General features: G+C 35.8%; 1 protein-coding gene across 1 annotated transcript in view; it reads right to left on the bottom strand.

Moving 5' to 3' along the window:
• LOC117784899 (serine-rich adhesin for platelets) overlaps window positions 1–20,454 on the bottom strand; it is a 68,626-nt gene that overhangs the window by 30,365 nt on the left and 17,807 nt on the right. The gene's annotated exons all lie outside the window — the stretch shown is intronic.

Genomic DNA, 20,454 nt, shown 5'->3' with positions numbered 1-20,454 from the left:
GTAGATTACATAACAAAAAGAATGTTATTTAAAGAGTAAAAAAGAATAATTTTTGCTAGCTAAAATTTGATTAATTTTTATTTTTGTTTATTAGACGAATAATAAAATTTATAAAATTACTTTTATTTAATATTATCATGTAAATGTTATACAATATATTTATTTATTTTAAATAATGAATAATTTTAGTTAAGTGTGTAGCTTTCAAGCTGTAATTGCAATTAATCCCCTTCCTATCCTTTAACTTCAATAATAAATCTAGTTAATATGCACGAAAGTTTGCGTTTACATTTGTTTCGTTTACATTATGCTTTTATAGCATGCGAGAAATGCTGTTAACAGAGACAGCGCGTGCTCAGTGCTCTGTTAATAACCGCGCTGCAAATCGAGCCTGTTGTATGATCTGTTAAAGCAGCTGTCGTTGCTGTTGTTGCGGCTGCTGTTGCTTTGTTTGCTGTTAGATAAAATGTAAAATGTAACGGAAAGCAGTGAAATGAAATTTGAATTCAAATGTAAAGCAAGAAATTCTTTGTAAATTGTGTATATAACAAATATACGTATATTCTCAGTTTTCCGGTTCATTTCCTTGGCTCATCATTACGGTAGTCTTAGGCCTTGGCAATGGAATCCAATAAACGAGTCGGCATTACGTGCTGGACACGCGCTGGCCATTAATGAGCTCAATAATGAAAATTGCAATAGTTCCGGGTGTCCATAAAACTGGTTAACGCCCACGCAATAAAAACGGGAGCAACCCCTAAGTGTGGCACAGTTTAAAGCGATTAGGGTCACAACAACGGACCCAAAGGACGCAAAGGACGCTGAGGACGCTAAAGGGCTCAAAGAGGACCCGCATGCAGAGACTTCCGTTTTGTCTGGATAATGCCACAAACCACTTTGTGACATGACATGTGGGTGGCTCCCTCACGGAAGTTGCCGAAAAACTGCAAGCGTTTGATTGAACACTGATTGACAATTGCCAGAGGAAAAGGGAAGGTGGTGGAAAGGGAAGGAGGGGGGGAGTGGCCAGCCAACTGTCAATCGATACTAAATTCATCGACATGGACATGCGTCCATCTTCATTGTTCATCGCACAATGGCGATTTATGCTCCTTCCGTCCCCGTTTCCCGTGTTCCTCAATCTCTTTACTCGCCTCGGCCTTGTAATCCTCGATAATGGGCTATTGTCAGCGCGACTGATGCTTGACGCCTGGCGGCACTGACAGCGACAACGACAGCAACAACAATAACAACAACGACAACAGCAACAACATCGATGACAGCTACTTGCTCTCACTCTTGTCCGGATGGTTGCCTGCTTAGTTGATTGGTGACGCACTCTGGTATTGGATTACCCATTTCTGCAGCAATTAAGCAAAAAGAGTCTCTTGTGAGCGTATTAAAGACGTTGTAAATTGACTGATTGCAGGCACTATATTGGATTAAAAATAAGCCCAACATTTTAAATTTCTATTCGTTTAAGAAAAATGTAAGTGATGCTTTGATATTTACATGAGCTATACTATATATGTCAAAAAGAAGCTACATACCAATTTTCATAATACTAGCTTTTATATTCACTGAGATCAATCAGTTAGTTAAGCGACTAAATGCTCCGTTAAGTCCAGAATAATGGTGATTCTAACCAAAAACCTATTTTACTCCATACCCAGAGTCGATAGCTCGATATCGATCGATAGCTAAAAACCTGTATTTAATATTATAATAAGAGGCAATTTCACAGTAAAGAGTCATCTAAAATTATAAAATTATTTTTCTAGGGACTCATATTGTTGACTACAATTTATCATAAATATCACAATGCATGTATATACGTTGGATATATTAATTGATGTGCCCATATATAATCGATCTATTGTACTGACCGCAGCTATCGTAATTACTCAAATTATCGATAAATGACAACATTATGTAAAATTTAATAAATTATTCGATCAATAATGCACTTGTCTCAATCTACTGTCTTCCAGCTACAAATGCTACATCATATATTAACAGGTTGTACTCCCCATAAGTGTGTCTACAGTGGCGCCAAAGATATTCGCCTGAGTAATGCTTGAATCTAGATAAACGTATAATTAATTTCCCAATTTATTCCATGATTTCGTACGCTTCACTATTTTGTCTTTGTCACAATTGGCACATGTCCGAGCTCCAATTAGAATTGCGGGTCACCTACCCAGCTGATAACGGTAATCCATCAATTAGTTGTGAGTCATGCTAGGAATGCCTAACATTGCCTATCTACAGGCGTCTTCTGATAATATCGTTTAGCAGTTAGTTGCAAATCATTAAAACTGTTACCAGGTGCGTAACCTTAACATTATTGCCAATGTCATGATGGCCCCGCCCCTTATCCCTCCACCTGCCCCTTCCTTATCATCGGAGTGACGTCACAAGAATGTACGTTCAATGATTAGATTGTTGCAAAATATAACAATATGAATATATGTTGGAATCGCTTTCGACTTCTTCAGATTTCGACGTTGCCAAGTGACAGTCGAGTGTTGTTCATTGGCGAAATACGAAATAGAAATACAACAAAAAATATCTGTCCCTTTGGAATGTGCACTCAAGTGATCCCAAACAAACTTACAAAACAAAATTAATCATCCAAATGTTAGGTGATAGAGATAGACGTGACCAAAACACACGCCCTCAAGTGCTTGAGATTCTGGACTGTGCTGGGGGTTAACAATATAAAAGCGAAACCTCGTGACAAGTCAGGAAACTGGTAGAAATACACTTCTTATGTGTTTATATAGACACATGATTTGTTCTTATCGCTTCTGTTGGCTAATTTTAGTCGAAGTATTCCAAAGTTCAGTCAACTAAATACTTGAAATCGAATCTTGTCTAGTCCTCAGCCCTTTTAATTACACTTGCTTATCGCAGACCTCTCAGACATTCTATATGTACTTAGGGATTTATACAATTAGATACTTGTTTTGTCTGGTAAGTGCCATTTAACCCAGTAAACGACTTCTCAGAGATTTATACCCTACAAAATACTATGACTAGACACACATTCTCGAGTGCACCCCTTGCATAAGAGATATTTCCAGGTAAACTTATTAAAAGTTCCCCTGACTTATAGTGCAATTCGCCAACACCTTTGGACTGTGAATCAAAGTCCGCAGCAGATTTGTCAAATATGAAATACTTTGATTTTTATAAAAAAAAAATAAAAGAAATGCAATAAGGCTTTGTACTCTTTGTATAAATAAATGCAATTTGGCACTAACTATGTCTAGTTGACATTTTAAAACATTTTCCCAAAGACGTTTGTATGTTATGTTATATATCTATCGCTTAAGTTTAAATTAATTTAATTCGTTATTATTATGTATGCATATTTTAATTAATTATATTTTTTTATTGATATATTTCTTATTAAATTACTTTATTTCATTATAACTTTTTTTTTTTTGATATCTTCCCTAAGTATCAAAATTGTGATTGAGCAAACTAAATTCCTTTCTGAGTAATATGTACTTAAGAGAAGTAAACGAAAAAGAAGTGAATTTAATTGCAAAAAAGCAATATGACTAAAAATTTGTTTAATGTGCTGTTATTAGCCAACAAATGAAACGAATGGCTTGCAACTAAACTAATTGGTTACGTGGGTGGTCGGATTTACGAGCCATTGCAATGGTTTTGGTTAGTTTGCTTAATTTGCCAACCGCCAGCTTCAGAGACTTACAATAAACAACAATAAAAATAGCACATTAAAAACGCAGCTTATTGTCTGACTAATTGCCTTACCTCTTCCCTCTCCAACTAACAACGACAGCTGCTGGCCAAACCCAAAAACCGAAAAAAAGAGAGAAAAAAAATATGCAGTCTTTTTTGACGGCGGCTTTTAGCAATTGGCCTTTTGACTTGGCGCTATCGACGTCGTTTAATAAACTTAACAATTTAATTTGACCATTTTGGCTTTTCCGCTGGCCAAATTGTTTACGCTTTAGCCACATTCCTATCCACATTACAAATCGTTGACAGTTTGATCTCGGCCTGTGAACACCGAGTTGGCAGCACCGCGCAAAAACAAGAATTTAATCAATTGAACTTTGTAGCTCCAACAGCTGACTATCGATTAGATCTGGAAGTACTCGTATGACCGTTAATCTCCGGAACTGAATCCCACTTAACCCGTGGCGTCGAAAAATATCAATGACTGATTACTATCATTGCATTGTTGCTACTCATTGTTTCGTGTGGCGTGTGGCGCATAACTTGGATTTTGGACTCCCCACGTCGATTAATAATTGGACAAAACATAAAAATGATTGTCATCATTGTGAAATTGATTAGTTGATGGCCTTCCAATTGACACGCATTAGCGAAATTATTTTTGAAGCGTATTTCAAATGATCTACACTTGACAAAAAGGGGACAAGTTGGCAGGATCCTACTTTGTTTTCTTTCTCTTTTTTAGAATATTTTTATTTTAAAATTTTACTATATCTTAAGTATTTACTGGAGTAAACAGATAACCATCTAAGATTTATGTGCTTTATATTTTTATTGCTGAACTTTGCAGTTCTTGAGGTAAGTATATTTTGCTGCAGTAAAAATGCCTGACACTCCGGAAATTGGATCATAAATACATAATATTACACTCCCATATAATAGACTAGACGGTATTTATTTTATTTACTGTCTTTTTATTATTTTTAGTTGTCAAAAGATTTGCTGACTTCTTTTTATTGATATCTTATGCTATACAAAGTCTAATTGAAACATAACTAGCCAAGTCGGTGTTTGCACATCCTTATCAAATGGAAATGACTAAATGCTAATTTATAATCGTAACTTTGTTAACTGATTCCGTGACGTGCGAATTCTCTGGAGATTTATGGCCAGAAATGTGCTCTAATTGAAATCGTAAAGATTGTGGCGTACAAATCAAAACAAATCGTAAATAAATCTGAAATCTTATAAGAACCCACAATATATGGAGTACTAGAATTTATTGTAAAAACTGGGCGAAATTCCATTTGGCCATTTGCACTTGACAATACCAGCTATCGGCCACGTTTGATGTGGCATCCAGAGAGCCAGACCCAGAACCAGAACCAGAACCTCAACCAAAACCAAAACCAGAACGACTTGCATTGAACTTTGATATGGCATCGTATATTACTAAAGCGCCGGACAGCTCACTTATCGTTTTGGCCAGGCAAAGAATTAGGGGCCGGCTCATGGGCCCACTTGAGTTGGCTATTTCGGGCCTTGGGGCATGACTATGGCCAAGCTAATGAGCATTAATTGATTTCAAATGCTACAATGCCGGCCCAAAGCACTTGACGAGTCGCTGATTTATGTTCGATACGATTTCGATCAACACAAAACAAACCATGATACATTGCGGACAGGATCCTGCGGTTTCCTGGGCACGTGTTCGCCTCTTGGCCACATCTATTATTGTTGCCTTGCTGTCTTTTTTTTTCGGCCAAGCCACAAAAATGTAAGCAAATTGGTAGTACAATATTTGTGTCTGGCCGCAGAGCGTCAACACAAAAACCGCAATGTCAACAAAATACCCCTCGGGCCATGTCTCGTATCTTAGTATCTTAGTATCATAGTATCTTTGTGTCTGTATTCACACAAATGTATCTGTATGCATTTCGGCGTGTGGCCGTCGGCCAAATCATGTTTAACAAGTAATAAAAGTGATTAAAGCAAATCTAAACGCTTGTTTCACGTCGATTTTGTTAATTACACTTGGCTTAGACCGACGTCGTCCGAGGCGAGGGGAGTTCCATTTGTTAATCAACATTTTGTAGAGCCATGCAAAATGCAAATGCAAATGTAACAAAGTAATCAATAGAACGGAAACCCAAGCAAGTCAAGGGCTTTGATTTGCTTATTTAAGTAATTACATAATGCTTCAAAATTGAAGAGGGTGCAACTCTAGCTAAGCGATACAGTGGGCAAACAGAGCTTTAATTATGAAGAAAATATTTAATTATTTAATTAACATTTATTATTTAATTTGTAAGCTTTAACTTGACTTTTTTTAAAAAATATATATTTTATTTAAAAAAAAAAATTTTAAAATAAAATTACTAGTTGTTACAGACACTAAAATAAATTATACTTTAAAGTTAATTTATGTTTGTACATTTTAAGAACTGTAAGAACAAAATATGTACTTTAATAAATTAATATTTGTTAAGAAAATTATTAAATTTTCATTTATTTCCAGTTTTATCCACAGCTTAGCTCATTAGCCCCATTGTACATTTGGCATTTTAGTCAATTTTTTCAGTGGCTATTCGTAGTGCCTTTGGCCATAACTCTGCCCTCCAACCTGTACCCCAAAATCGCAGAGGAACGTGTGTCCATTTCGACATGCCACACACCCCCAAGTTGCATGTTGTGCTGTGGCATGTTTCTCATACCTTAACGATGCAGGGTTCCCCATAGAATTTTCCTTTCCTTCTTCATCTATTTTTTGTTGTTTTTTTTTTTGGCCTTTTGGCATTTTCAGTTGCCATTTTCCAGCGGAAATGTACGCCAAAATGCTTGCGTGCCGTATGCGAAGCGTATGTGAGTGTGTGTATTGTGTGTGTAGTTGAAAATATTTGATATTTAAGAAAGGAAAAAAAAGTAACCACTCAGTGGGTGGGGTAAGGGGGGGGTAGGGGAGTAAATGGCGCCGGCAAATGCGTTCATTGAACTACCAAGAAATGCAATAAAATCAAACAGAAAAAAAGTCACATACTCTGAAAAGAAAATAAATATGTGTACGTTATATAAATGTGCTGGCGACGTTGAGGACGCGCCATAGGCGAGGCGACATGATCCAAGACAAACAGCAGGCAGCGGATTTATGGGGTCGTCGGGTGGATTTCGTCTCCGTCTGTGTCGTGCCCTCCTAGTCCGTCTCTGACTTTGTCTCCTGCAAACGGAAGCGGAAAGACGCGCAACTTGCGACTTTTGACTTGCAGCGCTGTGACACAGAAATGGGCAACAGGACATAAGGACGACCGCAGAAAGGAAGCTGTCAAAAGGCTGGCAACCCCTTGGCTCCTGCTGCTCCTGCGACTTCGTTTCATATTTTTGTTGTTATCCTGCCAAAAAGCACACACACTCACACACACTCACACACACTAAACGGAAGCGAATTATGTTTGCCTTATGTGAAAAGAGGCTCAAGACGTTGCCTGGGGTTGAAATTGATATGCAGATGAGTGTTACAGTTCTGTCATATCCTTAAGCCTCTGTCGGTGCCAAATCCTTCCCCTGTTAAATGTGGCGAAAACTTAATATTTTAACAAGCGATACAAGGTATCGAATATGGATTTTTATTGCCGCACATTACTCACAACTCAATGGGCAAAGGGCAAAAAAAATAATGTTATTGCCGGTCATTGCATAAGCGGCACAACGTGGCGTATTATTAATATTTTCATATTTCCTTATGCTCTGCACATTTGCACAACTTGAAGCAAAGCGCTGAGCAAAATTTATCGCCAAACAAATGACCATAATTATCATTATAATCATTATAATCGATTGGCAAAGGAAAATCACTTGAAATTGACCGATGCATCGGGCGGACATCAGAGTGGGGGTTAGGAGTGGTTAAGGGGAAGAGAGAGAGGAGGACATTTCAATTAGTTGGCCTATGTCTTACTGATGACTAGGAAATCTGCTGAAATTGATGAGGTTAATCCCTCAATAAACATTTTTGCTTGACAGGTCTAAAATAAATATAATAAGACAATAAAATAATGTAAAAACCGAAGTCTAATTAAAATATCTGTCAGTTACATATTTTTCCTAAAAGTATGCTTCAAAAGGTAGATTTTGTAATTTGTAATAAGCATGTACTACGGTTTAAAATTCTCAGATTTAAAAAACTCTGAGTTTTTAGAGATTTTCGGTTGGTTTTGCTTTCTGTGGCACCCCTGTATATGATAATTTCAACCCTGGAAAAGTCGGTTAAAGTTCTTATTATAAATACTCATATCACTTATTTGTAGCAAATTTATTACCAAATATAAATTTAAATTATTTTTGTACCATTATCAAAAATTCTGTGCAGCTGCTAGCGATTTTACCATATCACAATGACGCGACGTCACGTTTTCAGAAGGTTATCACAATATTTTCTGTTAAAGTCGAAAAAGATGTTTGAACGCCCATAAATTGTCGTGGGCAGCTTTAAGCAGTGTCTCAATGTTGTCAGTCACTTTTAGCTTTTGATGTGAAAAGTGAGAGTGAGAGATTTTCATGTCAATTGTTGGTTAAAAATAAAAACGCTGCAAGCTTTTCAATTTCATCAATGACATTGTGAAGCTTTTGTGCTTAATATGATTGTTTAACCGACCATCGATGTAACTGTCAACTAAAGGTTGAGCGATATTTTCTAGGTTAAGGTGCTTTGATTTCGATTTTTCTGATTAAGCAGCTTTTGTATGAATTGGCAATTAAATTTTTTATTTTTTGCAGACAACTTAAAAGAAATTTAATATTTAGAAGGATTCAAGCTTAACATCTCTGGAGGAACTTTTTCTAGTAGTTTTCATTAAGGAGCTTACAATTATTAGTCCTAAAAATTAAAAAAATTGTGAATTTAATGTATTGACCTTTATACTTCAATCGTTGAGTGAGAACGTTAAGAATAAAGCTTCGATTAAGTCGTTTGACTTGATATATTTATTGATTTAATCTATCACACAATTGCCTCAACTAGTTGCTAAACTGGAAGTTACAACGTGCAATTTGCAACTGCAACTGCAACTCAAACTGGGTGCTAGTTACGCTCACTGACCGAAAGATGGGTGTGACTTGGCAGCAGCTCCAAAAAAACGAAAAAAGTAAAATAAAAAAAATAAAAAAAAAAGGAAAAAAGTAAAAATAAATACAGTTTGACCGAACTGTGGCATGAGGCACGCCCCATATCTGGCAATTTGGCGCGCTTCGTTGCGCGTGAAAATTATGATTGTTGCGTTTTGGGGAAAATCTCATTAAGTTAAAGGCTGGAAAAAGGATGCCGATGGGCGATGCCTTTTTGCCTAGGCCATAAATATGGGTTATATGCAAGTAATTTGCATGCCTTTGTTGTTGTTGTTGGCGGCGGCATTTGAGCCAAATTGAAAAGCTCACTGACCGTCGACCGCCTGTGATAACAACAAACACAACAAATGCAACAAGAACCGCATGTTACGAAGTATTTTAATTAAGCCCACATTTTTATAGACATTTCTTAATGGCGCACCATAAATTTAGCGGTCTGCCTAGAAGAACAGCCTCTCTGCAAGGAAGGGCAGGGGGGGGCAGGCATACGAATCCTTTGGACAGATTCCGAGGCATATAAAATACGCGGCAGGCGGCGCTGCTCATAAATGGAAAGTGAATTTTATGCGTTGCATTAAACAAAGTTGTGAAACTGAAACGTTTTGTATTTAAGTTGAAGCACTTTGCCGACCTGCTTGATAACTTCATTGGGGCTGTGGCTGCGGCTTTTGGTGTCTGCTCCCCCCCTCGGTTGCCCCTTTGGCCATGCCCAGGGGGTTGCACGTAGCAACTTTGTAGCTGCTGTTATCGATGCATGGACTGATAAATGTTTGACACAGTGTGTGGCTTATTTGAGTTACAGTACGTCCTCGCTGCCACCTACCGCACCTGTCGCATGAACACTCAGCGTGTCATTAACCCGACAACGGGCAATTGCAATTGAGTAGTAGTAGCAGCCAGTATGAATACGAGTGAGTATGAGTATGAGTATGAGTATGAGTGTGTTAGTATCTGTATCTGGTAAATACGTTTTATGACCGGCCCCGGTACAAGCCGTTTAAGCTTTGCTTGTCCACACACTCACGGGGAGACAAACACTCATACAGACTCAAAAAACACTCAGACATCTATTCATTTTGTTTGAACAAGCAGTAAATGCTTCAGTTGCTCACAGCCTGGCAAAGCATTATGAATAAAAGGTAAATAACAAAGTGCCAGCGCAGGTGCAAAGATATCAATCGATTCAGTTCAGATAAAATGGCAAAATTATGTGTCACAAATGAATAGTTTGTAAACTATATTCGAGTACTCATATTACTATTGTCTTTAATTATATATACATTAAATGTATGTAGATTGCAAAATATATAAACACACATATTAATTACTCGAATAGTGAATATTCATTTACTCAATTTAATCACATACTAATTACTCGAAAAGTGAATTTTTATTTACTCATTTTTAACCCATTTCACAATTTTTTCTTTATAAATATGGATTATTTTATTAAATTACACCACATACAAACTAAATATAACAATTAAAGGTAAATAATATTATTCATAAATGATAAACTAAACACTCATTTCGAAAGTTTTTATGTAAACATTATTGAACATTGTGTATAACAATATTTTAAGTTGTATACAAATAATATTCATCGGAATTAATCACGCATAGTATGAACTCATAAATACTTTATAGATTATTTTATCCCACATTTATTTCTTTACTTTAACTAATTATAATAATTATCCATAAATAATATTATTCATATTAAATAGTTAATTAGACTTTTAATAACATACAATTCTTATTCATTCGATTCAATCACATATACATATGTAGTATGAATGCTTTTATCCTTTGACAAGTCAATAAGCAAACACTCATTTCTAGAGTTTTCCATTATTACAATAATTAGCTTATCATACAATACGAGTAACATGCACATTCATTCACACATACGAGTTGTATTCATTTCTGTTTGCTTTGCAAACTTGAGTACAAAATTGCATTCAACATTTTGCATATCACATGTGGCTGAATTCGTTTCGTTTTGTTTGGGATTGGTATGGAATCGAATGATTTATTTGCATATGCAACATCGAAATGCACTCACCAGACTCACCAAAAAATGAGGCGACTTTTAAGTGGCCGGCACTCGACTTGTCTGAGTTATTTCATTTTCATTTTTATTTTATTTTATTTTTTTTTTCATTTATTTTTTTTTGGCTTTTGTTTGGCTGCTTCTCCGACTGCCCCTCCACAAACTTCAAGGGGGGTGAGACCTCTCCAGCAAGTTGTTCCACCAAACTGTCGCCAAGTGCTCCAATTCTCAGGCGGGGCACTTTGGTGTAAAGCTTATTAACGAAATTGTGTTTTCATTTTGTTTTCCTGCGCTTCTCTTGATGCTCTCTGCGTTTCTTTATTATCGAATTTAATGGATTTTTAATGAGTCTTAAGCGCAGCTTTTGACGGCATTTTAAAAGTGCAGTTTCATTATCGCTTAATCCTGTTTATAAGGGCGCTGCTGCAACTGCAAATAAGACTGTCAAATCTTTCTTCATTTTTTGTATATATTTCTTCCCTTTTTTGCGCTTTACTTTAATCTTTCAACACTTGAGCACATAATTCGGATTTAATTACCAAATATTCATAAAGGAATGATCAATTATTCTTTAAGATTTAGTAAGTGTTTCGATAACTTTCGTCTATCAGACTTTCTTAATGGAAAATTTGTTGAGAAACCAACCGAAAGTCGGTTGGTTTCGTTTTTAAGTGGCACCCCTGTATTAGGTCGTTTTTAAGAATTCTCACTATAAAAATTGCATAGAAATATATTATGATTCATAGTTCTTTTATAGCTTTAAAGTCCCTCAAAATTCTCAGTACACAGATTAATAAACCATTAAGCAAAAATTCCCTAGAATATAATAATGAAACACCAGTCTTAGTTTTTTTCAAAGAAATTCCATGGGCTTTCATTAATTGTGTTCCGTAAGGCTTTTCAAAAACCGACTATATCAAAGTGGCCAACTGAAAAGGCAAAGTCCAAACAATATTGTGGGCTCTAACATTTTTTACAGACTTTTCATACAATTCTCAGTATTGTAATTGCGCAGAAATTGTCATGAAATGTATCGCATTGGCAAAATGATAATAATAAATACAGTTCGAATGCCCCGAAAGGTATTTTATCAGTTCACAATTGATTCGAGGGTCTTTCGTCAAGTAGCATTCGGATTTAAGTCCGCTCTGTGGACATTTTGGGACGTAGAATATGATCGATTGTGGTTAGTTCAAGTCAAGTGTTAGCGCATCATGGCTAAAATATTTGACCAAAGGTGTTGCATAAGATTTAAAGATACTCGTACTAAGAACTGCTTTCAGCTGCAACACAGACAAGGTCGTTGGCATTGTGTGTGGTTCTAACCAACTATTGATAACATTTTTGGCACTGCAAATTGTGTGTGTTTCCATGTGTGAGTGTGTGTGTGTGTGAGGGGAGTATCTTTGAGTGCTTTTACAAGCCGCACAATGTGTATTTTCTGTTGTGGTACCGGGAATGTACCTACAACCAGCCACTTCATTTATCGCCAATGGAATTTTAATTGAGTTAACATGTCGTGTAAATATGAGCGGCGCCTGGGCGTGCATTTGTGAATCAGATGAAAAATAATCGGAATGGAAATGCTCAAAAGGGTGGAATCTTTATGCAATAAACTGGTTCGGTTCATTGGCACTTTGGGTTCAAAGTGGCCGTCAGTAATTAGTAAGCGTTATAACATTTTCAGTTGATTTTAATTACAGAAACACAAATGAATAAAGCAAGAGATTAAGAAATAAAATTTTAAACTCGTATGTATAGATTTAAAAATTATCTATAACATGTGTTCGATTGTACTAATACAGTTTATTGAACCTTGAAGCAATATATCGATAAATGAAATGCGTTTTTAATTGACAGGGAATGGAAATTGCTTTTTAAACTAGTTTATTAGGTATTTATTTGATCACTTAAACTTGTTCGCTATATTATCTCATACATCTTCATCAACAATTGAGCCTGCGACATTGTAAGTCCAGTGAGACGTGTGAGAGAACACGAATTTAGACTCTAACTGACCTAAGCCAGAGGCAGAATCAGAGGCAGCTGATAATGAGTGGACAAACTGAACTTTGCATAGAGCCTCTACTGTAACACATGAATATTCATGCTGACAGTTTGTGGATTTTCGTAGAAAATGTTAAGGCTAAACAAATGGGTTTTTAATACCACACGGACCGAAATAGAACTGATCGACTGAGTATGCTAAAATAGAAATGGTCAAATTCGGACGGAATTTCGGTTAACGTTCAAATTGGCGCTTCTTTGTGGCGCCACCTGGCGGTATCTGCAAGCATTTGTATCTGTATCCGCAAAGCGCCCATCAAGCGGCAGATACGCGTTGTGACAAGCCTCTGACAGGAAATTAACAGTTTCAATTACATAAACTAGACGAGATAATTATAGTTTCACATCGCATGGCGTGTGGCAGTGCTTAGAGTTCATGGGGGTTTTTTTTTATTCATTTCTTTTTTATTATTGTTGAATGATTTTATTTTATTTTTTTTTGCCAGCAACTCGCGCGCTTTTTATCAAAAACGTAAACATTGTTACGTTTGTTAATCCAAAATAAAACAAATTATTTGACAAGCACGCTAATTGATTTCGTTCTCGTGAAATTTTACTGTTCAATCGAAATTGGAAACTAGAAGATACTTTTTAAATGCAACAAAATTGTTATACACTTCGACAAAAACTAATTGTAGTTATTTCTATTTGTTGAAAATATTACACCTATATGTTTTACGTATTAATTTCTACAAGTTGTACAGCTATTTGATTAAAAAAAAAAATGATTAACGTAAAAGAGCCTGACTAGAAAATAAGTTAATATAAATAACCTTTTCTAAAACCGAGAAAAAATCTGTTCTTTGAAGTTTTTTTTTTTTACCATTAACCAGGACACAAGAAATTATCGGGCTGCAAAACCAATAAATTTAGTTATAAAAATTAACAGATTATTAAATTTTGATATGATACCAAAAGTCATGATGTAGCTGAAATGCCCTCCTGTCAAGGGTATTTAAAAAAAGCAACATTTTTGCATACTTGCCATGCGAATTCCTGAAATACTTTTATAGTGAGTGGAGCATTTAAGTAGTTCGATAATTTAAGTCACGGCTATTTTGATGAGCCGATAAATGATACAGTAAATACACAATTGCCAGTCACGCATTTTCTTGTAGGATTTACATAATAAATATAAATATTATTATCAAAAAAAAGTCTGTTTACTATATGAAGACATAAGTATGTATTGACTCGATAAATAGTCAGCTGATTTACACTGTGGTGATTTCAGAAATGTCAGCATCGTTTTCAAAAAGATATTATAAAAGAAACTTGGCTTTTTACAAGTCAAAATTGGATCAGTTTTTGAACTAGCAAATTTACAATAAACATTATCTGCTTTAAATAAAAAGCAATCATTAAAGTAGGGGAAAATAGACTTCGCAATAGATTTGTGAACCTTTCATTATGTTCTTCGGCCGAATGTTACCACACATGGTACGATAGAACGATCCACATACCCCATAACCCCCCCGGAGATAACACAAAATGCGTTTTGCAATGTTGTGTATCTATATGTCACTGTGTGTGTTAACGGAACATTTTATATGTAAGTCATAAGTAATATAAAATGCGAGGTAGACTCTAGGCCCATTTTCTGTTTGTTTAAGACAAGTCAACATCATCGTCATCGTCGTCGTCGTCATCGGCATTTGTGTTGCATGTTACAGGAAATAAACAATAAGTAATTATGCACTCGCATTGTTGCCGGCTCCAATAATCGCCCACTGGCAAGGTGATGTTTATAACGGCTTCTACCCACACTCAAAACATCTAAAGATACAAATGTATCTTACGGATACACACATGTATCTTATGGCCTGACAGAAACAGAAATCATCGTTATAAACAGCCGGTTCTGACTTGTCAACAAAAATCTAACTAAGAAAGCCGCCTGGCGCTTTCCAGACGCACCACACACACACCACACACACCACACACACCACACACACACCAGGCTGAGGTGGTGCCGGGTAGGGTGTGTGGTGCACAGTGTATACACTGAGCGGAAGTTTGAATTTTGATAAAATGGGAGCATGCTTAAACATCAGGCAACAGGGCCAAAAGCTCCATCCTGTTGTGCTTTTGACAGTTATGACCGGGTCGGGATTTAAGTGGGTCACTGCAGCTGACATAAGCTTGTGTTGTGTGGTTTGTGGTGTGTGTGTGGTGTGAGTGGTGCTCTGCGCTGACAGGTGGGTGTGTTTCTTTGCTTAGTGCATCAAAAGTGAAAGTTAAGGAGTTTTTGTTATGATTTAGACATTGCATCATTTTTTTGTATTATATGGAATTTGTATGTACATATGAGTATGTGGTTACTTTTCATTATTCAGTTATGGTTGAGTGGTTCTACTTGTGAAATTTATTTATTTCGAATAAAACGTAAAAAAAGATTCAAATTTATTATATGGTATGTTATATATAAATATTTTTTGTGTTTTAACATTCTTTTAAAAGTTATTAAATTTAGTTAATCCTTCATCTTTTTTAAAATGGATCTCCCAAATTGAATTGCATTATATCAAAACAAAGCTCAGAACACGTGGCTGAGCACATTTCGATAGCCCCAGAAATACTGTTTATATATGTACATATATAGCCTTAATTTTATTATCATTTGATATTGATGGCATACCAAAAAGGCGCTTATCAAAAGTGCGCAGCAAAAAAAGTGGACTAGAAAGTTGACAAACGAGTAGAATACCCTATCTAGTATTTATTTTACCTATTGTCCATAATTTCGCACAGTGCAGTGGTAAAGAGTCGCCAGCTGGACCTGTCGATATGTCGATATGTCGAGTCGACTCGATGTGGGTGTCATGCAATGCCACCCACTCTATCAACATCAAGAATGGGGAACGTATCAGATAGAGATACTCGTTGTTGGAAAAGCAGTGAGTTATAAGCATAGCTACACACTATTATAACAATAACAACATCCATAATAATAATATGAAATAAATACAATTGCCTCTCTTTTTATTTGCATTGTGTGTGAGTGGCAGGCGCCAGCTTCAATTGACAGGTGCTGTAAAGGGGGTCCAACTGCAGGGTCTGCAGGGTTTACGCCCATTTAGATACACACAATTGGGTGTCAGTATCTTTTCTATTTTTTTTTTATTTTTATTATTAATCAATAAGAGCAACCAGCGTTGCTTTCGATAAGATTACAAGACACACACACTCACAACGTGTCTGCTATCTGCAAAGCCTTAATACCTTAGAGGGGCAGGGGCTCAGGTGCGGGTGAGGGGAATTGTTACTACTTACTATACTACTAAAGATCTGGGCGTAGTAGTATTTGGGCAGCTTTTGGCAATCGAGGTGACTGATAACAGTTAACAGTTAACGGCAAATACCAAAGTGACAGCTCCAACCGCATTGGCAATAATTGATAAATCTAATGTTTGCATAGCATTTATTATTGTATTAATTATAATTAATATTCATATTTGCGCTCTGCATTTCGCATTAAATACGAGTATCAATATCGCTTAACATTCTGCACTCTAAAATAGACTGAGATTGCCGATTTCAACTTGAAATTCCCCAATAGTTAACACCTGAAGTTCATTTGTGTGTCCACCATCAATTTGCAACGTTCATAATATTTACATAAACCAGGCCAAAACGTTTGTTAGCCCAATTTGTTATTCAAAGTAATGAGCATGTCCGCAGATGAGCATATTTCACATATAGATATCCTGTAAGTTAACATTTCTGTAAATAACATTTCCAAATTTAAAGAAAATTCAAGGTTTCTTTTTCTACAATCAAAACTTTTTGGAGAAAAAATTGAATATTATAAATAAATTGTCTGATCTTTTTCTTAAAGTAAGTATTTTAATTTTATATCTTTTAAGATTTTCTTAGCTTGTGCATACTCTCACTTGTCTATACAATAAGTACAGGGTATCAAATAAATATAAATAATAATAGAACATATTTACTAAAGCAAATCGTAATTGTTGTCGCCGCTCTAAATGTCTTTTGGAACACATGCGCAATTTTTTTTTTAATTTACACCTTTCGGACTAAAGCCGTTAGGCGGCGACACACTTGCAGTTACCGTAGCAGTTACCATAATGTTTACAGGGCCCAGACCTTAGGTAACTCTTATCGCAATGACCCATTGGAAAGACAGACAGACAGACAAGAGCATTCCACAAAAATTCCATTTGCATGCGAAATCCAAGCGACCTTTTCATTGTTTTTTTGTTTTTTTTTTTTGCCTTGATAAAATTCCTGGCCCAGATACAAGTAAGAGATATAATTCAGTTTTATTATTTTTATCAGATCTATCTATACGACTATATTAATAGACATCTGCTCGATAAGACGCCACGCAAATAGCCATTGTCGTCTACACGTTCACAAAAAAGAAATGGAATTTATTTTATTTATATGAGCTTGATGATTGGCAAATTATTGTGGCATTTATAAGCTTCCAGATATGATAGCATGGGATGGGCAATGTTCTACTTGATTTTACTAAAGAGAAAGAGACATATAGAGAGTAGGAGAGAAGAGAGAACCGAGAGAAGAAGGAAAGCCAGCAAGTGTGTTAAAGCTATAAATGGAAATGATAATTATTTTGATAATCAAGACAGATATGATAAATTTTACACTTATAGAGAATTGGGAATACAAGTTGAGTAAGTTTAAAGAATTTTTGACATAGGTAAAAATTATTAGGAGTTAAATTATATTTATTTTTAAAGTATTAGAAAATTTCATGTTAATTTTTTTAACTTTTGTAGTGATTAAAAAGATAAATTAGAGTAATTGTTTAATTTTAAGAATATTGATTGTAGACATTTTGGCATATTTAAAGTTAGCGCATTCATTATTCTAGAAATATAGTTAAATCTTTTGTGAAGAAATCATCTATCGCTCTTGTGAAATATTAAATACGTTAAAAAAGCTTTAATTAATTGTAAATTAAATTTTTGATTTTTTTTTAAGTAAAATGATAAGCAATAAATTAAGTTTTTGTCTATGAGCGTCAAGAGTTAATGGAATTAGTGCGCGAAAGACAATGATATTCGCACATAATGGCAACAATTATAGTGTCTGCAGTGTTGTTTGTACTATCAGCACCACTGACAAGCCATCAACCTCAGAACACGGACGGACGGATTGCCTGTGTAACCAATCAAGCGACGGCGCACAGTGGGGCAGATCCTCATTTTGCGTTGCAAAAATCATATCTTTTGAACCAGTGAAGATATTTTCAAAATTTAAAAAGCATTTGATAGAAAACTTCATAAGCTTTAAAATCAGTGCTTTAACTGCGTAATAGGCTCACTGGTTGATTCAGGGCTTTCCGTCAAAGTTGAAAAATATTTTCAGTGCATATTTTACATGTAAAATTAAAAAAAAAATTTATTTATTTTTTGTTCGAAATATAAATTTCAATCTATTTTATTCTTTAAAAAGCATTGTTTAATATATAAAAAGTTTTATTACGCTTATTTAAAAAAAAAAATTTTGTTTTTTGATAAATCTTGTATGATGCCTGGCATAGCGAAAACGTATGAAATTGCACTGCGCTCTTCCTCTTCTATCACCATTTTTTTTGCGAGGTTGCATCAGTTTTCGTCCTATAACTCTCCCAGACGCAGCTGGACGCATGAAAGACCGGGGTTATTTCGTTAGAGAATTGATTAACGAAGACTCCTGTGGTAGTGGGATCGAGTCCTTCGAGTCCAATTTTTTTCTATTCCATCAAAGTCAAAAAATAGCCTAATTTTAGTGCTTTTTTAAACATCGCTGGAATGAAAGGTCAACAAGTGAAGAAACAAAATTCTACGGCATTTAATTAAAATGAATGTACTTTTCAGATGAAACCAAAACATAAAGATCGGTCATATAACTTGTCATCAAATCAGTTTTAAAGTTTGCATTTTAGGAAAAATCCACATTTGTGCGCGCACTGAAATAAGGGTCAACTTTGAGAGGCTGTCACGCCCACAATTTTTACCTGATTTCAAAAATCTTTTGGATTTGTAATCTCTGGAGATTTCTCTATCGAATGCCTTTATTACTTTTTACAAACGCTTTCGTCAAAAAAATGATTTTTGCCACGCATATCGGCCGCCTGCCCCAGTGTGCGGCGTTGGCGGTTTGCCTGTCGGTCGGAAAGAAAGAATGAAAATTAAGAGAGGGTGGAAAAGAGAGAGAGAGGGGGAAAAAAGTGCAATGTATGCTCAGACATTAGCAGAGTCAACAGCGGCATATTGGAAGTAGCACACAGGGTCTGAGGATGCGGTGGTAAGGGGTGGGAAAAGGGGAGCCTATGATAGTTGGAGGGAATTCGTTGTAAGCGGAAACCATTGCAAGAAATCCGGAAAACTATTCAACAGCAAAAGCCTTTTAAGGCGAAAAGTAGTGATTCTACAGTCGAATGTGGCGACGCATAAATCAAATACTTGGACATCAGCTGGGTCTTAAGTTTTCCGAAGTTTATGTTTGGTTTTGGTTTTGTTTTTGTGTTGTGTTGATTTCAATTTCAAATTCCAATGAAGCCGGCAGACCAGCGCCGTAATTGTGACAGCACTGGGATCATATCATATCTCATATCACGATAAGACCCAGCGACTGTCCAACTGTAACTGTATCTAAATATGCCATGTTGTTGTTCTGTGGGTCAGTCGATAAGTCGCCATGGCGCCTCGAAATCTCAAATGCCTGCCCCATTTAAACATTGCAGGATACTACGGAATTACCCCCCTTATATGTTACCCCCTTGGAGGGGTAATTATAACCATAATCAATGTATCGTTGACCAACCATTTATCAATGCCCGTCATGAAGATCGTAAACAAAACACGTTTTATATATTTTTTTTTTGGTATTATCGTCGTGCACGTTTTTGAAACGCGACAACAAATGAATAACAAAAACTTTCCGCTTATAATCGAAAGCAACAACGTTTATAAACAGGCCCCCAATAAACAACAACATAAAAAAAAAAAAAAACAGTTTTGTGCCGATCAAAACACTGGAAACTTCGCTGTGATTTTGCGGAAACTATAGATATTACCATATGAGTATTACCATTTGACTCAGAATGAATAGTCGAAAACTAAAGCTGATCTGGTTGGCAACTCGAAGAGCTCAAAATGTTCTTATCTGACAAATGCAATAAGAGTAAAATACACGGCACACTTACATACATATACAAAAGTATCAGTATATAGTAGAGCTCATGGAATTTATAGTGGCAATACGAAGAGGTACTACATATACCTATGTACATTTTATGGGTATATCTACAAATTTGTGATTGTTGTTACCATTGTTATTATTGCTGTCGTTGTTGTTGCTGTTGTTGTTGGCTATCATTTGGCTTGTTGCCAAAGGCAACATGCCCAGACACCAAAACGGTTCTCCATCTATTGACAATTCAATTAACGTTTTGAAATAATTTGTTGATAAGATGTTTGTGGGTACCTTTTCGGGTATGCCACAGCGGCAAGAAACTACAACACCTAATA

This window comes from Drosophila innubila, assembly GCF_004354385.1.
Source record: "Drosophila innubila isolate TH190305 chromosome 2R unlocalized genomic scaffold, UK_Dinn_1.0 1_C_2R, whole genome shotgun sequence".
NCBI lineage: Eukaryota > Metazoa > Arthropoda > Insecta > Diptera > Drosophilidae > Drosophila > Drosophila innubila.
This window is presented reverse-complemented; position numbering and strand designations above follow the sequence as displayed.